A 14,179-nucleotide genomic window follows, 5' to 3' on the forward strand; every position below is an offset into this window, starting at 1 on the left:
TCGTAACTCTATTTTTAAGAGTAAAAATTCGAGTTTTATTTTGGTCTTTTCTGTGCTGCCAATAAACATTCAAATACCATTGTGTTTCTCCAAATTCTGATCATAAAAGTTATTTAAACAGTTTCCTCCTCCTCCTCCTCCTCCTCCTTCTTCTTTTGACAGAGCCAGCTAAGACTTTATTTTGGAGAAAACATTTGACTTGGCTTTTAGTTGGGTGCATGGATAATAGGTGGTCCCCTGGGCAGCAATCCCCAGGGTTGGGCTGAGGACTGAGGCTGAGCCTCAGATGGGTCTCCTATGCCTGATGGTCCCCTCCCTGCACAGCTCCTTTCTAACAGGCTCAGAGGCCAGGAGGGATTGCTGTAGCTGTTTACTTGGGCAGGATTTCAGATGATTCAGACACCAGCTTCCCATCACGAGTCTCATTCTTCTTCACAGACATGGTCTTGGAGGAGCTGGTGCTGGTGCAGCTGAAGGAGCCAGAGCTCCCACCAGAGCTGAAGTGGGACTGGAAGCTCAGAGCATAGTTGAAGCCAGAGCTTGTGAGGCTCCCATAGGTGGGGCTCAGCCCACCTAAGTAGCTGCTGGTGGTCTTGGTATGGATACTCATGTTTTGCATCCCAGACTCCAACCGGCTCTCCTCACTCTCAATCAGTTTGCGGTAGGTGGCAATCTTCATCTATCAGGGTCAGGACCATGATGTTCATGAGCTCCCGGTATTTGCACAGCTGCCGAGCCATGTCTTGTTTGGCCTTTTCAGAACATCCTCCAGCTCAGTCACCTTGGCCTGAGCATCGTTGAGGGGCAGCTCCCCACACTGCTTGGCATTAGTGATGGCGGCCTCCAGGGAAAGCCCGTGGCCTTTGAGGGCCTCAATCTCAGCCTGGAGTTGACTAATGTTCCGATTCATCTCAGAAACCTCTATCTTGGTGAGATGCAGATAATCCCCGTGCTTCTCAGTCAATGTCTGCAGCTCCTCATACTTGATCTGGTACATGGTCTCAGCTTTGGCCCAGCTTCAGCTGGCAATCTCCTAGTATTATGCCTTGACCTCAGCGATGATGCTGTCCAGGGAGTGGTGTCCATGGAAAGCGCCACAGATGTGTTGAAGATCTGGGCCTGCAGCTCATGAGTCTCTTCTTCATACAGCTGCCTATAGAAGTTGGTTTCTTTGATCAGCCCTTCCAAGCCAGACTTTAGCTCTGCCTTGTTCATGTGAGCTTCATCCACATCCTTCTTGATGAGGACAAATTCATTCTCTATCTCCATGTGCTTGTTGATCTCATCTTCATACTTATTCTTTAAGTCCTCCACCAGCTCTTGCATGTTGCCAAACTCAGCCTCTAGCTTCAGTTTCTCTTGGGCCAGCATGTCCAGCTGCTGCTGGAAGTTGTTGATATAGCTCTCAAACATGTGTCCATGTTGTTTGCGATGGTCCTCTGCTGTTGTAGGAAGTTTCACTTGGTCTCTAGAATTTTGTTCTGCTGCTCCAGGCTCCACACCTGAATGAAGGAGGTAGATTTGTTGTCAAAGGTCTTGATCTGCTCTTTCTTCTGGATGTGCACAGCTTGGATGTTGGGGTTCACCTCCAGCTTCAGGGGACTCATCAGGCTCTGGTTCTCTTGGACAGCTATGATGCTCCCCATACCTCCAGTACTGCCATAACCCCCAGCTAAATTCATGTTGATGCCTAGGCCAGTCTGGTAGCTGCTGTCCACCGGGAAAAGGCTGAGGAGCTGATATGGATGCCAAGAGCACTCGGGTACGAGCTGCTGCTGGAGGCCCGGGGACCAGAGATGGACACTTTGTAGGTCTTCTGGGTCACCCTCATGGGCACAGTGGATGCTGGAGTGGAGGCAAAACTGACAGAGACTCGAGAAGGAGTTGAAAAATTGCTTCTCAAAAGTTTCTTTCTTGAAATTTGGATTTATAAAGTCTAGGGTGTGTCATGGAATCAGCGTTTTTAATAATATCTCTAGGTGATTTAAATATGGAAAATATTAAATTATCTATCTATAATTTGACAATTTAATGACAACTATACCACTTGATATTCTATAATGAATATCAACATTTGTTATTTCACGTTTGTCTTTCTAATATTTTTGGCTTTACATTTCATGAAATTACCATTGTCATCTCCATTGAATCCTTTCGTTTTAGAACTGAAGCTGCCTTCTAAGCTATGAGGAGAACTTAGAACATCTTTGGTTACTCCTGATGGCCTAGAAGAGAGGAGAGGAAAACCAGAACTAAAAGGTCAATTGCTACAATATGGCTGATCTAGTGCTAAGGGTGAGGACCAACTGGAAGTAAAATACTTTGATAAATATGTAATTAAAAATTTACTTGCAGAGGAATAAAAGCTGGAAATGTCTGGGAACCAAGAACATCTGTGTTCCCAGTATTCCAAATGCATGGATGCAGCATATGTAACTGAATATACAACAGAAACCCTCACACAATTCCTAATAACATGGAGGAGAGCTCCAAATTTGTATAGAAGACTTTCTGAAACCTGGAAAGATTAAAAATACTGAGGCATTCCCAAATAACATCATCAGCTATGTTGAGGAGAGATATTATTAAAGTGACTCAAAACAGTGAAGACAGTTTATTTATGTAAGAAGAAGGGAGGTCACCCAACACACACAAGTGATAGACAACTTGGGAAATACATCGTGTATATCAATACAATTACATTTAAGCATAAATATAAGAGGTAAATATGAGATTCTCTTTTTTTATGTTTGCTTCTTATGTGCTCTGTAAAACGACAAGCTCTTTCAAGGCCAGTATATAATAATGATCTTTGTCTTATTAAGTAGTTCTTCATACTTTTTCATGGGCTCAGCCAATAGTTCTAAAAATGACTGGACAGAGGTACCTATTAAATAGAATAAAATGTAAAATGCAGACTAGAAAGAGCCAGATGATAGCAGTTGCTGTTTTTCTTATTCCATTATACCAAGAATTTTTTTTTTTAAACTCTTATTAAATGAGTATCTGGGTAGGCCAAAGTAGTTGACGTAATTTTAATATTGTATATATGGTTAGGATGGACATGCAATACTCTTCCTTGGCTACATTCTAGCTAGAATTGACCATGTGACATAATTCTTATTAATTAGATGTAAGTGAAATTCTGCCAGGTCAGTTTTTATTTTCTCAATAAAAACAGAGAGACTATGCTGGCATGCCCACGTCATTCCTTCTTCTTGCCTGCAATGTAGACGTGATGCTGGAGATGCAATAGCCATACTATGATTATGAAGTTAAAACCATAACCATGAAAGCAGACAGTCTAACTACTGCAGAGTGGGAGGATCTATTTATTTTCTGATGGTCATTGTGCCAACACTGGACAGTAACCTCTGAACTTCCCATTATGTGAGAAAAAAATATTATTTAAACTACACTTGGTCAAAATTTCATATATCTTGGCTATGTAGTAGTAATAAATTATTAGTAACTCCAACTCTGTATGAAATTTAAAGTAAGTTTTCAGTATTCTTGCCTTGCTTTTCTGCATAATTGCCTCAGAGTCACTATTGCCAGTGTTACCTGTTCTCAATGAAGACATCAATTATTTAGGAGTCAAGTTTCCTCATCTGCTCTATCTACGACTTTCTCTTATTAATATGTACTCCAAAAATGATGTTATCTTTCACTTAACATTAATATATGTATATATATAATACACATGAATACATTTATATTAATTATGTATTATATGTTATATATTGCATATTAATATTAATATATTATTATATATATTTATATTAACATTATATATAATTGCTTTAAAATATGACCTCAAAGCAAAATATCATGTCTGCATTATATTAGGCATGAAAGTTTTGTCAATAGAGAAAGCATTAATTGTGGAGTTTTAGACATAAGCTAGGAATTGGAGAACTTTGGCAGTGGGTGGACAGTCAGTAGGAAAGTCTTTAGTAAGTCATATCACATACAAATTTCTATTCTTAAGACTAGCTCTGAATAAAACAAAAAATCTTGCCTAGTTTAGGTGAATCAGCTATACTAAATTTTTATTTTATATGCCTCCCTTTGTCATCAATCCTAATTTTTTTCTTGCCATTCTACTGGGGCTCACAATTAAATTTGTTTAAAATACTTATTTTCCTACAATATCCTCTTCCTTCAAATGCTTAGAGAAGTCACTAATTTGCTTAGATATATAACTAGATTCAGAATATTAGTTAAACTCACATGGCTCCAAGTTTGAGTGAAGGAGAGAGGAAAGGAAGTCTGAGTAAAAATGTCCTAGACTGCCATGATGTTTAAGAAGAGTTCCACAAGGCTGTTGGGGAGTCATCCAGACAAAGTTGGCTCTCAAAGTTATCTCGCAAGAATAAGACTACCTTGGTATTTCTATCACACTTACTCACAGCTTTTGAGAAGCCTATGGAAAACATTTGCTTTAGTGCAAATATAGTGATTTCAGAGCTTATTTAATTATACTTCCATAGTTGGACTTTGACAATGTACAATCTCATGGCCACCAAAGTTCAACATCTAGGAGAACCATTTAATTTTTTTTCGTCTTAGAATTTTGAAAACAACTGAGAGTATAAGGTAATTAATTGCTATAGAATTAAAGAAAAGACAATATACATAATGACAACTAATAGAGAAAAATAAGAATTTTAAGAAAGCGAAAGATCTTTTAAATTACTGCTTTCTCTACAATGTCTTTATTTCATTTTCTCCTTTTTTATTGTCATCTCTGATTTCATGCAATGCTACTTTTGAGAATATAGGAAAGAAGAATGTCTGAAGTCATGATGCTTTATTTTAAACAAAGATGTATTATTCATTCATTAAACAAATATTTATTGTACGCCTTCTATGTACCAGATTCTTCTATATGCTAATGATATAGCAGTAAACAGAAAACAGAATAATTTTACTGTGGATCTTATATTCATTAAGGTGATGAAAGAATGACTAGATATTTAATTGGTCATTTATTGGATACGCACATGAATTTCAAAACTTAATTTTCAACAGAATCACCCGGAGGGCATGTTAAAAGACCAATTACTGGGCCCTATTCTCACAGTTTCTGATTCAGTGGTTTAGGATAGAGCCAACTCACGCTACTGTAGAGTCCCAGGATATGAAAATAAATAAATGAAATATTTTGTGAACGTTATTGCTTCTGCCACAGGTGTGAAGAGTAGAAAATGAAGAATAGATTTGAATAATTATTAAACTCTGTAAACCAGGGCAAAATTTTGTGGTCAAGCAATTCATTAATACCAACTAGAGTAAAGATATGGAGACATATTTTCAGACGAGATCAGGCATTCAGGGTGGTATGGGTGTACACAAGACATATTTTCAATGTTCTGAATGACATATAATTAGGGAGGCTAGTTAAAGTATTAATTGACATCTGGAATGAGAGATCAAAACCTAATGATGAAATTCACTACAAGCCATGCATCCCGGTCTTTAAAAACAGAATCATTAAATATAGGATTAAAAATTCATTCATTTATTAATTCAACAGCTATTTATTTAGTAACTACTATGTTTCCAGCATGAGCTCATGTTTAGGATAGAATCATGATTTTTCCTATAAGCTTTATTGAGTATCTCTTATTGACATACATTCATACGATATTGATTTTTTTGTTTCTTTTTTAAAATTAAGTTTATTGGAGTAACATTGGTTAATACAATTATATAATTTTCAAGTGTACGTTATAATTTGACATCTATATATTCTGTTGTGTGTTTACCACCCCAAATCCAGTTTCCTTCAAATATACCATATCAGATATACCATATATTTGATCTCCTTTACCCACATCATCCTCCTCCTAACCCCCTATATTTGACCTCCTTTACCCCATCTACCACCCCTCTCCTCCCTCCCTGCCTACCTTCTAGTCCATGTCCATGAGTCTCTGCTTTTTGTCTTGTTCCTTTGTTGATTTTAGGTTTATATCCCACATATAAGTGATAGCATGTGATTTTCAACTTTTTCTATCTGGTTTATTTCACTTAGCATGATTATCTCGAGTTCCATCGATGTTGCAAATGGCTGTATTTCATCTCTTCTTGTGGCTGAGTAATATGCCATTGTATATATGTACCACAGCTTCTTTAGCCAATCATCTATCATAGAACACTTTGGTTGCTTCCATGTCCGGGCCATTGTGAATAATGTTACTATGAACATCAGTGTGCAAATATCTTTTAGGGTATGAGTTTTCAAGTCATCTCTTCTTATGGCTTAGTTTGATAAGGCAAAATGATGTTTGCTTCAAATTTCAGAAGTTACTTTGAAGGAAATTAAAAATATTAAGTACTTTATATCTTTTTATTTCTCATACACACACACACATATACATATATATATATTACAGCTTCTTTAGCCAATCATCTACTGCAGGACACTTCGGTTGCTTCCATGTCCTGGCCACTGTGAATAATGCTGCTGTGAACATAGGTGTGCAAATATCTTTTAGGATATGGGTTTTCAAGTCTTTGGGGTGAATACGCAGCAGTGGGATTGCTGGATCATATGCTAGATGAATTCTTAGTTTTTTGAGGAAACTCAATACTGTTTTCTATAGTGGCTGTACCAATTTACAGTCTCACCAGCAGTGTATGAGGGTTCCTTTTCCTATGGATCCTCTCCAACATTTGTTACTACCTGTCCTGTTGAATATAGCTATTCTAACAGGTGTGAGATGGTATCTTATTGTGGTTTTGATTTCCATTTCTCTAATAGCTAGTGATGTTGAGCATCTTTTCATATAGTTGTTAGCCATTTCTATGTGCTCTAGGGAGAAGTATCTGTTCAGGTCCTCTGCCCATTTTTTGATTGGATTATTTGTTTTTCATCATTGTTGAGTTGTATGAGTTCTTTGTATATTTTGGATATTAGATCCTTATCGGAGGCGTTGTTTGCAAATACATTTTCCCATTCAGTTGGTTTTCTCTTTACCTTGTTGATGATTTCTTTTGCTGAGCAGAAGCTTTTTAGTTTGATCTAGTCCCATTCATTTATTTTTGCTTTTACTTCCCTTGCTTTTGATGTCAAATTCATAAAATCCTCTTTAAGTCCAAGTTCCTTGAGTTTAGTTCCTATGTTTTCTTCTATGTGTTTTATTGTTTCAGATCTTATATTTAGGTCCTTAATTCATTTTGAGTTAATTTTGATGTGTGGTGATAGACAACAGTCTTGTTGCATTCTTTTACAGGTGGCTTTCCAGTTTTCCCAGCACCATTTATTGAAGAGACTTTCCTTTCTCCACTGTACGTTTTTGGCTTTTTGGTCAAAAATTACTTGCCCATAGAAATATGGATTTACTTCTGGACTCTTGATTCTGTTTCACTGGTCTGTGTGTCTGTTTTCCTGCCAATACCATGTCGTTTTTGTTACTGTCACTTTGTAGTATAATTTGAAGTTGGTAGAGTGATGCCTCCAGCATCATTCTTTTTTCTCAGGATGGGTTTGACAATTCGAGGTCTTTTGTGCTTCCATACGAATCTGATGATTTTTTGCTCTATTTCTTTAAAAGCTACCAATGGGATTTTGATGGGGATTGCATTAAATTTGTGTAATGCTTTAGGTAAAGAGGTCATTTTAACTATGTTTATTCTTCCAATCCAAGGACATGAAATCTCTTTCCATTTCTTTATATCTTCTTTGATTTCTTTTAATAGCATCTTATAGTTTTCATTATGTAGATCCTTCACATGTTTCGTTAAATTTATTCCTAGGTATTTGATTCTTTTTGTTGCTATTGCAAAAGAAATTTTTTTTCTACTTCTTTTTCTGACACCTTATTATTAGAATATGGGAACGCTATAAATTTTTGAACATTGATTTCGTATCCAGAAACTTTACTGTATTTGCTTATTGTTTGTAATAGTGTTCTTGTGGAGTCTTGAGGGTTTGCTATATAGAGAATCATGTCATCCACAAATAGTGACAGTTTGACTTCTTCATTTCCTATTTGGATGCCTTTCATATCTTTCCCTTGCCTGATTGCATTCTCTAGGATCTCCAAAGTTATATTGAATAACAGTGGCGATAGTGGACAGCCTTGCTTTGTTCCTGATCTCAGAGGTAAGGTTTTTAGTTTTTTGACATTAAGTATAATGTTGGCTGAGGGTTTGTCATAGATGGCCTTTATTATGTTAAGGTACTTTTCTTCCATACCGATTTTGTTAAGTGTTTTGATCATAAATGGATGCTATATCTTGTCAAAGGCTTTTTCTGGATCTATTGATATGATCATATAATTCTTATTTTTTAATTTGTTTGTGTGTCATATCACATATTGTTTGTTATAAGTACTGCTACCTCAGCCCTTTGTTGTTATTGTTTCTATTTTCACAAAATATTTTTTTTCCATACACTTACTTTTAGTCTCTGTGTGTCTTTCAATCTAAAGTGAGTCTCTTGTCAGCAGCATATGTAAGGTTCTTGTTTTCTTATTCATTCAGCCATTCTGTCTTTTGATTGGAGCATTTAATCCATTTACATTTAAAGTAATTATTGATAGATATGTAGTTATTGCCATTTTATTATTCATATTATTTCTTTCTCCTCCTCCTCCTCTTTCCTTCTTTTCATTGCTTTGGTGTTGATGAACTCCTTCAGATTTCTTGTCTGGGAAATTCTTTATCTGTCCTTTGATTCTAAATGATAGCTTTCTGGGTGCAGTAATCTTGGTTGTAGGTCTTGGCTTTTCATCACTTTGGATATTTCATGCCAATCCCTTCTGGCCTGCAAAATTTCTGTTGAGAAATCAGCTGACAGTCTTATGGGCACTCCCATGTAGGTAACGAACTGCTTTTATTTTGCTGCTTTTAAGATTCTCTCTTTGTCTTTAAACTTTGACATTTTAATTATGATGTGTCTTGGTGTGGCCCTCTTCGAGTTCATCTTGTTCGGGACTCTCTGCACTTCCTGGGCTTATATGTTAGTTTTGTTTGCCAGGTTAGGGAAGTTTTGTTATTATTTTCAAATAGATTTCCAATTTTTTTGCTCTTTCTTCTCTTTTTGGTTTCCCCTATGATGTGAATGTTGGTATGCTTAATGTTGTTCCAGAGGCCTCTTAAACTGTGCTCATTTTTTTTTTTTTCGATTCTTTTTTCTTGTTGCTGTTTTGATTGGGTGTTATCTGACACTTTATCTTCTATATCACTGATTTGATCCTCTGCTTCATTTAATCTACTGTTGATTCCCTGTAATGTATTCTTTATTTTAGTTATTGTATCCTTCATTGCTGACAGTTTTTTTTTTTATGTTTTCCATCTCCATTTTTATGTTTTCTGTTTATTTGTTGAAGTTCTAACTGAGATCATTTAGTATCCTTAAAACGAGTTTTGAACTCTGCTTCTTGTCGATTGCTTATCTTCATTTTGTTTAGTTTTTTTTCTGGAGCTTTGTTCCAAAAAGACATGTTTCTTTTCTTTCCATTTCGGCTGCCTCCCTATGTTTGTTTCTATTCTTAAGTAGAGCTGCTAGGTCTCTTGGTCTTAGTAGAGTCACCTTATATAGTAGGCGTTCTGTGAGGCCCAGTAGCATAATCTCCCTGATCACCTAAGCCAGGTTCTCCAGTTATGTCCCTTGTGTGAGTGATGTGAGCCCTCCTGTTGTGGTTCAGCCTTGATTGCTGTTTGCATGTCAGTGGGAGAGATTGACCCTTGGGTTGATTGGTTGTGAGGACAGACCAGTGACTATATTGGAGGAGCTGTTGTGCAAGGGTTGACCCTACCGAGCAGGATTCACTCTGTCAGGGCACTGGTGCCTGTCTAGCCCACCCTTTGTGTGTGTCATCCTCAGATGTAGCCCTGGGTGGTGCTCTGGCTGGGTCCAAAGTCAGCTACCATCCATGCCAGTTCTGGGACCTCCAGGGAAGGGCCTTGCCACAGGCCAAGATTAGCCTAAGCCTGTCCCCTGCCTGGGGCCACATGGTAAGATTCATCAAGCAAGCTGTAAATGGCCGCCACCTGCGCTGGGCTTGGTGGTGCCTCAAGAGGCCAAGCTGGGAACTGATGCTGGCTGCCACCAGTGTCAGGCTTGGGGCTGCTCAGCAAGAGTTATGGGGCATGCTGAGTCCATATGATGCTTGTTTGGGTTCTATAAAACTTTGAGAGATTTTAATAAAGTACTGAGCATGAGCCAAGACAGGTCATTTGTATGGAAAAGCCACTGGAAGCAGCTTGGGTGGGCCCACACGTTGTGAAGGGCAGGGTCTCAGGGAATCACCAGGGTGGGGTGATCAGTGTTAGCCAGGTTGATGGAGTCTTAGTCATAGCAGCTGCCTATTAGGTGGAAGTGGTCTCATCAAAGGATCAATGAATTATGCCTGTACTTCTATCTTGGAGCAAGCTGCCCCTCCAGGCTTTGCCCTGAAGCCAGACAATTATGATTTTCTCCATATGTTCCTGGTGACTTTCAAGCCGCTGCCCCAGTGCTGGAGTTCACAGTAAATGAATTCATCAGCAAGTAAGTCTGTGGCATTCCTTAAGAGAAATGTCTGTGACTTCAGCCACCTTCTGTCACATTCAGCCACAATCTGTTGGTTTTTACAGTCAGAAGTTGTGGGGACTTCTTTTCTGGCACTGGAACCCTGGGCTGGGGATCTTGGTGAGACTTTGCTCCTCCGGAGGTCCTCCACAGCTGAGATATATCTCCAGATTCTCAACCATCACACACAGGTATGGAATCAGCCTGTTTCACATCTCTGACTCTCCTATCAGTCTTGAGGTGGCCTTTTGTGTATGCCACCAGTTGTAGGACTTCTGTTCAGCTAGACTTCAGGTGACTCTCAATGATGGCTGTTCTGTAGTTTAGTTGTAATTTTGATGTGGTTGTGAGAGGAGACACAGAGAACATTTTACCTACTCTGCCATCTTGACTGCTAAAACCTAAAGTCTTAATTTTGTTTTTTCTTAGACTTGTTAAAAGTTTGTCAATTTTGTTAATTCAAAAACCCCCCCCAAAAAAAAAGTATCTCTTAGTTTCATTGATCTTGTCTATTGATTTTCTGGTCTCTGTTTCATTTATTTCTACTCTGATCTTTGTTATTTCCCTTCTCTGCTACCTATTGGCTTGGTTTGTACTTTTATTTCTCTAGTCATTTGGCTGTAAAGTTAGGTTGTTTATTTGAGATCTTTCTTTTTTCTTAATGTAGGTATCATCAGTACGTATATTTCTCTTAGAACTGCTTTTGTCGCCTCCCATAAGTTTTGGTATGCTGTATTTCCATTTTTATTTGTTTCAAGATATTTTAAATTTACATTTTGATATTTTCCTTTGACACATTGGTTGTTTAGTAGTGTGTTGTTTGATTTCCACACATTTGTGAATTTTTGTTTCCTCCTATTATTAGTTTATAGTTTCATACTATTGTATTCAGAAAAGATGCTCAGTATGATTTAAATCTTATTGCATTTTCTAAGGCTGATTTTGTAAATTTAACATTAAAATGTTCTGTGTGTACTTCAGAAGTATATATTTTCTTCTGCTTTTTCATAGACTGTTCTGTATATATCTTTTAGGTTCACATGATCTAAGGTAGAGTTGATGTCCAATGTTTTCTTGGTTGGCTTTCTTTCCATTGTTGAAAGTAGGGTATTGATATCCCTTACTCATTGTATTTTTGTCTACTTGTCCTTTCATATATGTTAGTATTTGCTTAATAAATTTAGGTTCTTCAATATTGAGTGTATATATGTATTTACAATTGTTATATCCTCTTGTTTGACCCCTTTGTCATTATATAATGACCTTCGTCTCTTGTTACCATTTTGACTTAAAGTCTATTTTGTCTAATATAAGTATAGTTACCTCTGCTCTCTTACACTTGTTATTTGAATGAGATATCTTTTTCTATCTCTTTAGTTTGAGCCTATGTGTGTCCTTAAAACTGAAGTTAATCTCTTCTAGGCAATTTACTGTTGGATTTTGTTTAATCTATTCAGTCATTCTGTATGTTTTGATTGAAGAGTTTAACTCTTTTATGTTTAAAATAATTATTGATAGGTAAGGACATACTAATGCCATTTTACTATTTGATTTATGGTTATTTTGTTGTTTCTTTGTTTCTTTCTTTCTCTTTTTGCTGTTTTCCTTTGTAAATTATTCTCCATAGTGGTATACTTTGATTCCCTTTTTCTTATCTTCTGCTGTAGGTTTTCGCTTTGTGGTTATCCGGAAGCTTACATAAAACATCTTATAGATATAACAGTTTATTTTAAGCTAATAACAAGTTAGTTTCAATCTCATACAAAACTCTACCCTTCATTTCCTCTCTTATTTTTTTTGTTTTGAATGCCACAATTTACCTTTTTTTATACTATGTATTATTTTGGCCACAGTATTTTTAATAATTTTATCCTTTAAACCTGTAACCTAGAATTAAGTGATTAATATACAACCATATTGCATATTAGAGTGTTCTGAATTAGGTTATATGCTAATTCAGTATGTACTATATTTTATTAGTATGTTCTATATTTCATAAAGTTTCATGTTACTAAATAGTGTCCTTTGATTTCAGCTTGAAGAACTTACAATATTTCTTGTAAGGCAGGTCTAGTGGTGTTTAACATTCATCAGCTTTTGTTTGTTTGGAAAAGTCTTTATCTCTCATTTCTGAAAGATAACTTTGTTGGGTATAGAATTCTTGGCTGGTAGCTCCCCCCACCCCAATACTTTGAATATATTGTCCTACTCTATCCTGGTCTGCCAGATTTCATCTAAGAAATCTGCTGTTAGTCATATAGGGGTTCTTTTTTAAATGTCCTCCCACCGCCCCTTGCCGCTTTTAAAATTCTTTCTTTACATTTGATTTCAAAGTGTTTTATTATAATGTGTCTTGTAGAAGATTGATTTTGGTTGAAAGTTGGAGTGATCTCTTAGCTTAATGATTTGGGGAGTTCTCAGGCATCATTTCTTTAAACAATCTTTCTGCCCTTCCTTTTTCTATTCTTCTTTGAGACTCCAATAATGCATAGGTTTTTTTATTTATTTATTTTTCTTTGTATAGTATCACGTAATTCAAATAGACTTTCTTCACACTTTCTTCTTCTTCTTTTTCTTTTTTCTTTTCTTTTCCCCAGGATGTATGATTTCAAATGACCTGTTATCATTCACTAATTCTAACTCCTGCTTGGTCGAGTCTGCTGTTAAAGCTCTCTATTGAATTCTTTGATTTTTATATTCTTCAATTCCAGAATTGTTTGCTTTTTTTAATGGTTTATAATTTTTTTTATTGAACTTCTCATTTTGTTCATGCATCGTTTTTCTAATTTTTAATCATCTGTCTGATTTCTTGTATTTCACTGAATTTCTTTAAGAAAATTATTCTGAGTTACTTGTCAGAGAGTTTCATAATCTCCATTTCTATAAGGTCAATCATTGGAGGTTTAATACTTTCCTTTAATGTTGTCATATTTCCTTGATTATTCGTTATTCTCATGGCCTTTTGTTGGTGTCTGCACATTTGAGGAAGTAGGCATCTCTTACAGTCTTTACAAACTGGCTTCAGCAGGCAAAGCCCTTCACCAGGCAGCCCACCCAGGGATTCTGAGTGAGATGTCCTGTGGTGTCTACCAGTGGGCATGTAGCTAGAATTCTTGAGTGAGCAGGCCTGGTGCCTGAATCAACAGGTGGGCAGATCGGCTGCTTGGGTACATGGGACCAGCCTGGTGCCTGAGTCTTCAGGGTTGGCCTGGAGCCTATGTTCACTGGGGTGAGCCTGGTGATTCAGTATGTGGTGATGGGCCTAGGACCCGAATCTATGTGTATGGACCTGAATCTTGTGTCTACAGGGACTAAACAGATGCTGAAGACTTTTTAAATGACATTTTGTTCTGCATGAGCTGGAGCAGACCTGGGACAGATTGGGAGCCCAGTTTCTTGGTAACTGGCCTAGAGACGATGGCCAGGTGATTCAGCCTGGTGCTTAGGCGAACCTGAAACCAGAGACAGCGAGTCGACATATAACACAGGGTCTTCAGGGCCATCCTGGAGATTAGGTCTTCGGGGACTATTCTAATGCTGGGGTGTGCCGAGATCCTGGGTCCATTGGAACCAGTCTTAAGTCTGGGACCATAGGAGATGGCGTGATACTGGGGTGAGCTAGAACCTGGGTCTGTGGGTCTGGAGTCCAGTTTT

General features: G+C 37.3%; 1 pseudogene; it reads right to left on the reverse strand.

Annotated features, from left to right (window-relative positions):
* Positions 1 to 370: 370 nt before the first annotated feature.
* Positions 371 to 13,481, reverse strand: LOC102889967 (annotated as a pseudogene).
* Positions 13,482 to 14,179: the final 698 nt, after the last annotated feature.

The sequence above is a fragment of the Pteropus alecto genome, unplaced genomic scaffold, assembly GCF_000325575.1.
Source record: "Pteropus alecto unplaced genomic scaffold, ASM32557v1 scaffold239, whole genome shotgun sequence".
Classification (NCBI taxonomy): domain Eukaryota; kingdom Metazoa; phylum Chordata; class Mammalia; order Chiroptera; family Pteropodidae; genus Pteropus; species Pteropus alecto.